Source organism: Lytechinus pictus, chromosome 13 (genome assembly GCF_037042905.1).
Source record: "Lytechinus pictus isolate F3 Inbred chromosome 13, Lp3.0, whole genome shotgun sequence".
NCBI classification, from domain to species: domain Eukaryota; kingdom Metazoa; phylum Echinodermata; class Echinoidea; order Temnopleuroida; family Toxopneustidae; genus Lytechinus; species Lytechinus pictus.
The window spans coordinates 7,013,601-7,024,336 of NC_087257.1; positions in this window are offsets into that span (position 1 = coordinate 7,013,601).

The following is a 10,736-nucleotide window of genomic DNA, read 5'->3' on the forward strand; positions in this document are numbered from 1 at the left end:
GATCGAAAATACTTTTCCAATAAAGAAGCCAAATACATACATGTAAAGTCAAATGATTGATTCGCTCTACATATATTTTGGCTTGAGTGAGTGACCAAACTTCCTGCATAATGCATATCTCCCCTATTTTTTTATAGTGAGGACATCCTGTATGATAAATATCTTGACTCTTGGTCAAATGGGTACAGAGGTGACCATCTACCGAATTGTACCAATATTTTATGGAATTGCCCAATAAGATTAGTAAATTTCACTTTCACGAGACACAACTGATTCAAGAACAGAGAAATGCAAAGTCAAATGCCTTTCTTGACAAAGGGCAACCAAGAAGTTTTTGTCGAAAACTGGTAAATAAAAACAGCCGTTTCGTTGTAGACTCCGGACAAGCGACATATTTTCACTTTCTAGTCAGCTACAAAACTTAGAACGAACTGCTGACCCGATTCACAAATTTTCGACAAAGGCCTCCCAGGCTGTCCATTGTCATAATGATGGGCATTTCGATTATTTACTGTGTTCTGTCTTTGCGTCGTGAACTCGTGGAAGCGAAAAGTCCCTAATAGCCTACCTTATCCTCAAAACAAGAATCCTCTTAGAACTCCAGATGAAGAAGATGGCTTTTGAATACGGTTTCTACTAACAGGCATTTCGGATGAACGTGGCCTAATAACTAATTAAATCTATGAATTATCATTTCCTAAATTCCTAGGTGTTTCCTTCATTTCTGAGAAGTAATTTCCCAACCCGAAAGTGTGAGTGACATCCGTGTTGCAACTACCTTCGTGCATGCGCTGCTAATCCTGCTATTGCATGGGATATCAAAAGTCAATGGAATACATAATGCTTGAATATAATTAGGTTCTTTAAGCGATGCTTTTTTTTCCAAGTTAGTGTATGTATAGCATTTTCCCCAATTTTGTTTGGATATTGAGAAAGAACGGTTTTAAAAGAGAATTTATTGTTTTGTTACCGTTACTATTACCATGATATCCATTTTGATCATGGGCATACAGTTACAATCATCATTAGTATTATCATTATGTAATGCTGTTATTTTAATTATTATCTTCATGAATGATGATATCATCATTGTTATTGATATTTCAAATTGCTATAACTTTCATTACCTATTTTATTATGATTATTATCATTCTAGTTATTGCAATACATCTTATCATTGTTAATAGTATTTTCATTTGTTTATTACAAATATTATTTATATCAACATTATTATATTTTCATATTATTCTATTTTGGGGGAAGCCTGCGCAAAGAAATATTCATGATTTAGACTTACTAACCCATGAAACTTTTGAAAATTTTTGAAAAGATTAAATTATCATAGAGATAAAATATGATTGATTTTTGTCTCGCCCACCAGAGGTGAAGGCGAGACTTAGGGATCCAAATGTCGTCCGTCCGTCACAAACATTATGACACATATATAACTCCGCAACCGTAAGTCACTTTTCAACAAAACTTAGATGGTAGATGCACTCAGGGAACCTGCATGTTATGCTGCAGTCAGAGGTCACATGGTGAGGTCAAAGGTCATTTTCAGGTCAACGTTAAAGTTTACATACAAGACTCTCTTATATGACACATAACTCTGCAACCGTAAGTCACTTTTCAATCAAACTTGGATGGAAGATGTACTTAGGGAACCTGCATGTTATGTTGCAGTCGGAGGTCACATTGTAAGGTCAAAGGTCATTTTAGGTAAACATTAAAGTTTACACGCAAGACTCTCCTATGACACATAACTCCGCATCCATAAGTCAATTTCAAATCAAACTTGGGTTGTAGCTGTACTTAGGAGACCTGCATTGTGTTCGGAGGTCACATGGTAAGGTGTTTTGGGTCATTTTGAGATCAACATTAAAGTTTACATGCAATGCTCTTACGACAAATGTTATTCCATCCCAGTTATTTCACAATGAACTTTTTATACAATCCGCCCTTGTGACACATACACACACACCGGAAAAAATGGTGCCCCCCTTGAAAGAGCAAGGACCCCCCAGTGCCCCCCCAGGAAAAAAATCCTAGCTACGCCACGGTTTCCTAGGTGTTTCCTTCATTTCTGAGAAGTAATTTCCCAACCCGAAAGTGTGAGTGACATCCGTGTTGCAACTACCTTCGTGCATGCGCTGCTAATCCTGCTATTGCATGGGATATCAAAAGTCAATGGAATACATAATGCTTGAATATAATTAGGTTCTTTAAGCGATGTTTTTTTTTCCAAGTTAGTGTATGTATAGCATTTTCCCCAATTTTGTTTGGATATTGAGAAAGAACGGTTTTAAAAGAGAATTTATTGTTTTGTTACCGTTACTATTACCATGATATCCATTTTGATCATGGGCATACAGTTACAATCATCATTAGTATTATCATTATGTAATGCTGTTATTTTAATTATTATCTTCATGAATGATGATATCATCATTGTTATTGATATTTCAAATTGCTATAACTTTCATTACCTATTTTATTATGATTATTATCATTCTAGTTATTGCAATACATCTTATCATTGTTAATAGTATTTTCATTTGTTTATTACAAATATTATTTATATCAACATTATTATATTTTCATATTATTCTATTTTGGGGGAAGCCTGCGCAAAGAAATATTCATGATTTAGACTTACTAACCCATGAAACTTTTGAAAATTTTTGAAAAGATTAAATTATCATAGAGATAAAATATGATTGATTTTTGTCTCGCCCACCAGAGGTGAAGGCGAGACTTAGGGATCCAAATGTCGTCCGTCCGTCACAAACATTATGACACATATATAACTCCGCAACCGTAAGTCACTTTTCAACAAAACTTAGATGGTAGATGCACTCAGGGAACCTGCATGTTATGCTGCAGTCAGAGGTCACATGGTGAGGTCAAAGGTCATTTTCAGGTCAACGTTAAAGTTTACATACAATACTCTCTTATATGACACATAACTCTGCAACCGTAAGTCACTTTTCAATCAAACTTGGATGGAAGATGTACTTAGGGAACCTGCATGTTATGTTGCAGTCGGAGGTCACATTGTAAGGTCAAAGGTCATTTTAGGTAAACATTAAAGTTTACACGCAAGACTCTCCTATGACACATAACTCCGCATCCATAAGTCAATTTCAAATCAAACTTGGGTTGTAGCTGTACTTAGAAGACCTGCATTGTGTTCGGAGGTCACATGGTAAGGTGTTTTGGGTCATTTTGAGATCAACATTAAAGTTTACATGCAATGCTCTTACGACAAATGTTATTCCATCCCAGTTATTTCACAATGAACTTTTTATACAATTCTGTTGCATGCCCTTGCAAATCGCGATATTTCTGGTCATTTTCAAAAGTGGGCGAGACACAACATCGCTTATGTTTTGTTACAAGATGCGTTCATCAAGTATGATTTATTGTGGTAGTAAACACTTGTTCGCTCTCTTCCCAATTCAAATTTCATCATCGCCGGATAAAATAATACCATTATTGTTTTGACGCCATTTTGTTTCGCCCTTGTATAGGTTCGATCCGGAAAACTTCTCTTCGGCTAGTATCAAGAGTCGTCCCCGCGGGGTGTTCCAGCCTTTTGGATTCGGTGGTGGACGGGTGTGTCCTGGTCAGCAGTACACCTACAAGGGAATGGCAATCGTCCTGGCGGTCTTCCGGGTCAAAGGCCACAGAATTCTCATGGTTTCGTGTCCCATCCCGTGAACGACGATGGAGGCGATTTATGGATTACTGTTAAAAAACGGTGAAAGTAATGAGGGAGGGGGCGCGAACTGTCCTACGCTTTGCATTGTTTCTCATTGAATGACTGTTATAAATGGTTAATCTTAAAGTATGCCTTTTAAAATATAGGTATTATAGTATAATCCAGAGGATAAACTAGCCTATAATTATATCTTGGTGCTGAGGTACTTAAATTACGTCATTACGATTTGGAATTGAATTTATTTTTATTCCTACAGGGAGGCTCGAAATAGACTGGAATTTCGATTTTGATATACATGTACATGCCACTATTCGGGAATTTTGATCATTCAGATTTTATTAGTTGAAATGTTTGTATCAAATGCCATTTTTTTCAGATATCCAACGTGTAGTGTGCGCTGGGCTTAACCCTAAAATCTCCCGGGGTATTTTGATTCTTGTCATTCCGGGGGGGGGGGGGCATTATGGCCCCCCCCCCCCCCCCCTTAAGATCTCAGCCGCGGATGGCGCGGTCCCAACGAAAATTTGCATGATGGTAGAGAATGACGTAATCTTCGCAGTTGCATTGATAAATTTCACTGAATTCATTTATTTTTATTTTATATGAATTAATTATGCTAATTTATTCATGAAATCGTACTTTTTGCTCTGATTCACTAAATAAAGCTCCTAGAATGCTTTTTTTTAATGAAAATATTCTTTATAGCATTCCTAACAATTGTGAATGAAAAAAATTATGGTACTAAGACCGATTCTTATGTATTTTATTGTTTTTTTAATTTCTTATGTATTTCTTTGTTTTTTTACTTTTTGTTCTTTTATTGTTTTTTCAATGGAAATTGTTCCAGACTTAATTCTGATCATAAACAAGGCAAAATTAATTAAGTTTAATCAGTAAAAGTAGAGATAATGATACATTTATGAATTTTGGCTAAATACACAATTTGCATTGGATTTGTACATGAAATCACGTTTATGAGCAATTTTGGGTCTGACATGCACTTACATAATGTTGCGTAATGTCGTAACCGCGTACCCTGGCGTCACAAATTTGGTCTCAAAATTTGCACGAGACTTGAAAGTAAAAGGTCAGTGAGCGGCGAGGTCAAAAAATCTTGCGCTGCAGATATACCGCGAAAATTGTCGAGGGGGGGGGGCCATTATGCCCCCCCCCCCCCCGGGAGAATTAGGGAAACAAAACTCAAAACAAACCAATCAGCAATTTCATATCTACCTTAGATCAGGTTCCCGTCGTACAAAGAGTTACGATTGATCCGATGAACCTCAATTATATGGAAGTCCATCAATATCATAATTTGTTTTCTTTGGGAAATTTGCACAAAACCTTTGTAATACAAATAAATAGGTTGATATTTCTGAATTGGATCGCCGAGGTAAGCAGGGGCGTTCCCAATGTTTAATGCTATATCTTGTGGCCTCTGTAACGAGAAAAGGCAACGCTACTGTTATCCGACTAATACAAACAAATTCGAAACGGAAGGGGGTGGAAGACAGTAAAGTACGGAAAATTGAAATAAAGTAAATACAAGGAGGAAAAATAGAAGAAAATCGAGAAAAAAAATAAGAAGAGGAAAGAGTTAACTGGGAAAGTAATGTCTTAAACTGAAAGTGGACATTAGGTTTGTTCTCTCTATGTTATGGTTTGATGAGGTTACTTAAGCTGGTAATTTGCTAGTGAGTTCCTTTTAATGGACACAATTATATATAGGACTTGATACCCTTTTTTCAACCAGAACGCTCATTTATTTGTTCAAGCAGAGAGGTGCTCGAATGTCGTAGATTTAGGGTTAACCAACAGATTTTCAGCGGTTAATTACTCCCGTCTTTGCCTGGTAGAAAATGAACACCGTCAGACGGTTATCAAAGATACGCTCTTAAAATCTGGGTAATTTTTTACCCGATAACCTGGTCTAGCTGTTGGTGGGTTAACCCTAATTCTCCCGGGGGTGGGGGCCATAATGACCCCCCCCCCCCGGACAATTTTCGCGATATATCTGCTGCGCAAAATTCTTTGACCTCGCCGCTCGCTGACTTTTTACTTTCAGTCTCGCACAAATTTTGAGACCAAATTTGTGACGCCCGGGTACGCGGTAACGACATTACGCAACATTATGTAAGTGCATGTCAGACCCAAAATTGCTCAAACGTTATTTCATGTACAAATCCAATGCAATTGTGTATTTAGCCAAAATTCATAAATGTATCATTATTTCTACTTTTACTGATTAAACTTAATTAATTTTGCCTTGTTTATGACCAGAATTAAGTCTGGAACGATTTCCATCGAAAAAACAATAACAAAAACAAGGAAATACATAAGAAATTTAAAAAAAAAACAATATAATACATAAGAAATTAAAAAAACCAATATAATACATAAGAAATCGGTCTTGGTATCAGAATTTTTTTCATTCACAATTGTTAGGAATGCTATAAAGAATATTTTCACCAAAAAATAGCATTCTAGAAGCTTTATTTAGTGAATCAGAGCAAAAAGTATGATTTCATGAATAAATTAGCATAATTAATTCATATGAAATAAAAATATATGAATTCAGTGAAATTTACCAATGCAACTGCGTAGATTACGTCATTCTCTACCATCATGCAAATTTTCGTTGTGATCGCGCAATCCGCGGCTGAGATCTTAAGGGGGGGGGCCATAATGCCCCCCCCCCCCGGGAATGACAAGAATCAAAATACCCCGGGAGATTTAGGGTTAAAAAAAAGACTCGTAATTAAGTCAGCTTTGACACAGAAGTGGTAAAATTTGACTCCTGCAGATCAGAGTGCTAGTATAAGGCAATTTGGGAAGATATGTGAGACGGAATATATAATAATTGCGATTTATCACAAGCGCCACTACGTATTTTACTGAATCCAATATTTATTTATTTAAGCATGTTTACAATGTCATGAACAAGATGAGTACAGCGTAATTTATTACACAGATACACGAATAAGTAGTATAAGTAAGTATACAAGGATGATGTAATGTGTAGCATGGGCGGAAATCTGTCCCGAAAGGTAGGGGGGACAACAGGGGCTGATCCAGCCTTCGCCAATAGGGGGGGGGCGAAAACATTTTCAGACATATGTTAATCCCCGATCGGCAGCTCGAAGGTAATTTTTGTCTGTTTCATTGAAGGAGTAGTCCTCATGGTCACTTTTTAGCTTTATCCTTATAAATCAATATAAATATATGATATCATTGTCCTTATTTATATAATGCGAGCGCGAAGCGCAAGCAAATTTTTTTGGGAAAATTTATGTATTTTTTTCCTAAAATTTGAACATTCTGGGCAATGTTTGTTATCCTGAAAAGATATATATACAACTAAATATTTACTACGACCGCGAAGTACGAGCAGAGGTTAACTGATGGAAAAGGTACCTGTTAAAGACTGCTTGCAATGAGCCATGAAGACGTTACATAACAATCAAATAATGCGAGCGCGAAGCGCGAGCTGAAATTTTTTGAAATTTTTACCTAAAGACTGAAAATTCTAAGCACTTTTTGTAACTTAAACATATAATAGGTATATAACTAAACAATTGATGCGGAAGGTTTTGAGATTTAGACATAAGAACGAGACACTCTGTTCATGTTTTGTAAATCATGAAAAGGATGAGTAATTGGGGTCTTTCTTACACCCGGTCCTTACATTAATAAAGAGTGCAAAATGCAGCCAGAAAATGTTCATATACGTTTAATTTGAATTGATCGAAAGGGTACTTGTTAAGGACTGCTTGCACTTAGCCATGAAGACGTTACATATTTCAACAATCAATGCTAGCGCGAATCGCGAGCTGAAAATTTTTGACATTTTTTCAAAAAGAATCGAAAAATTTTAATCAATTTTTGTAATCGTGAACAGGGTAGCTTTATAACTAAACAATTGATGTAAGCGAAGCTTGAGCAGAAAAATTCGAGATTTAGACCTAAAAACGGGACACTATACTCATGTTTTGTAAATCATGAAAAGGATGAGTAATAGGGGATCTTTCTACATTAATAATGCGAGCACAAAGCGCGAGCAGAACATTTTTGATATTGTGATCTGAAACTGGATAAAGATTTAAATAGAGAACAAATTGAATATCTGAATAAACATGAGCGTGTTTCAGATTTAGACCTAGAATCTTGGCATTTTACACATCTATCAGCGAGCGCGAAGCGCGAGCTTAAACTATTTGATATTCCGATCTGAAAAAAAAAGTCAATTTCAGCTATATATTTCAAGCACTTTGTAGGAAAATTGTGAGGTGGATATGGATCACACTTAATAAAGAGCTGATATTTTTCATTATTATTTGAGTTTTGACATAGGACCGGGACATCCTTAGGACAAGTCATATGAAAATGAATACTCTTCCTATTCCTCTTACTAAGCGCAAGATGAAACAAAAGGGACAATTTAATCATTAAATTGATATCTTATTTATTAATGCATAATGCGGGCGAGAAATCTGATGATATTATGGCCTGAAAACTGGACATTTCAAGCACTTTTGTAATTAGGAATAGAATGCATCAGTTAAAACATTTTAACCATCAATGCGAGCGCAAATCGCGAGCCAAAATCTTTGATAAACTGTCATGAAAATCAATATCGAGACATACATAAATCGCCAATCAAAATACGAGTAGCACTATCTGCTACGTTTTGACAATCAGACTTGAAAAGGGATATTTTCAAACTAAATGGAATACACAAAAATAATAGGTACTGAATAAATTGAATTTTGCGAGCGCTCAGTGCGAGTAAAAAATGTCAATATTCAGACCATAAAAGCTGTAACTTTTACAGATCACTTTTTTAAAAATCCGTTTGTAAATCACACAAAATAATGAAAGTTTGATTTCCGAGGTGAAATGTATAATGTATATTGACTTCCAAACATGATATTTAAGCTCAATATTGAAAAATCACCTAACAGGCAATGCGAGCGCGAAGCGCGAGCGAAAATTTTATATAGTGACATGAAAGATTCTTTTTATTTTCCAAGTTTTCCCCTCATCTTATTTTATTCACTATGGAAAATTTGACAAGCAAAAAAAACAAAGGTTTTCGCCCAAAATGTAAGGTCATTTAGTCCAAAATACACGTATTATTTCGAATGTGAATGATGCATTTTTCTCCATCATAAAAGACCAAAAATAGTAGGGGGGACATTTGATATTGTGTCCCCCCTACTATTTTTGGTAGGGGGGGACACGTCCCCCCTGTCCCCCCTGGGATTTCCGCCCATGATGTGTAGAAAGATATAAGAGATTAACATGTTGTTATATTTTTTTCCGCCATCCTCTGTTTCTAACAGTTTCCGAATGAATAGTTTAATTCAATGGCAAGAAACATGATAAAATTTGAAAAGAATATATCAAAGGTCATTATTCGTAAATACGATAACTATCACTACCATCATCATGATAATCATTACTACTTTTATCACGATTATTAATAGAGTCACTATTATTACTATTACTAATATCATTGTTGATATTTCAAAATACTCGGGAAGAGATCGTATTAACGTGTTTAAATCAATTGTTTGGCTTTTGTGGTACAAGTAATGCGCTTAACTGTATCATGATGATAGTAACGAAAGAGATATATTCAACTAAATAAAGAAATGAGTTACCCTGTCATTTAACAGAATTATGTCACAATCAAAACGTTATGACATGGAAATATACTCATGTTATGAAACAAATTTCAAAGAAAATAAATTCAGAAAGGAATGGTTTCATTTCAGAAAGTTTTCCGAACCAGTTAGCAATATTTCATTTGAAAAAAACAACATGATCACTGTTTACTTTATGGATAAATCTTATCTGAATATCTTCTTATTTTCTTGCCAAAGTTGCTTTGGTTGTGACAATTATCTATTGTACGTTAAGTCAGTTTGATTATCAATGTGTATGTGTGTACTGTGTACATGTCAAGAGTTACGCACCTATTTAACTTGTTCATTCACTGTTTTGTATGAAATATTTTGTATAATTATTTTATGAAGGAGATTTTTGAAATAAAGAACCTTGTGCAACGGGAAAAAAAAGAAACAAAAAATATTACTAATACTTTTATAATTAAACAGTAGATAAATGAATAATAATAATTGTTATCATTATTCTCATATTATGTTCATACTTGTACTATGAGTAATCATACTGAAACTATATATCTGACTTTTGACCTTAAGTTAGTGGGGGGGGGGGTGATAACGCAGGCCACGCCACCTGATAAATATGGGGGTATATCATCCACTCCCCCCTCCCCCCCCCCCCCCCGATCGACATCCATAGGCCTAGTATATATAGTTGAGGTCAGAAGTTTACATACACTCAGGAAAAGTTTACACTTGTCAAACATCATAAATTTACTGTATCTTATAAAATATTTGTTCTATCATGACGAATTCGATATCATACTAATGAGAATGTCATGTCCCTTCATCACATTGCTTTGTTATCAGGAGCTGAAAAATATTTAGGTGTCACATTTTACATAAATCAAAATTTAAAACTTGAAAAAAGCATTTTATATTTGTGCATGTTACTTCTCAAAACAATGATGATGATCATTTGTATAGCGCCATCTATCTAGAAATATCTATTCCGAGGCGCATTTTTATTATTATTACCACGGCTTTAGCTCAAGCTGCATTTTAGCGCTCGTGCATCCAGGTAATTCATCCTGCCGGGTACCCATTCACCTCACCTGGGTCGAGTGCAGCACAGTGTGGATAAATTTCTTGCTGAAGGAAAACACGCCATGGCTAGGATTCGAGCCCACGACCCTCTGTTTGAAAGGCGAGAATCAGAACCACTAGACCACGACGCGACCACAACAATGATGATGATGGCTTCTTGTATAGCGCCGGTTTCCGCCCCAGCTTGGCGCTCATGGTGCTTGCTCAAAAACAGGAAATATCTCACAAATTTCAATGTCCTAAAACAGTGCTAATGTAGTAATCTGGATTTTTGGGGGAAG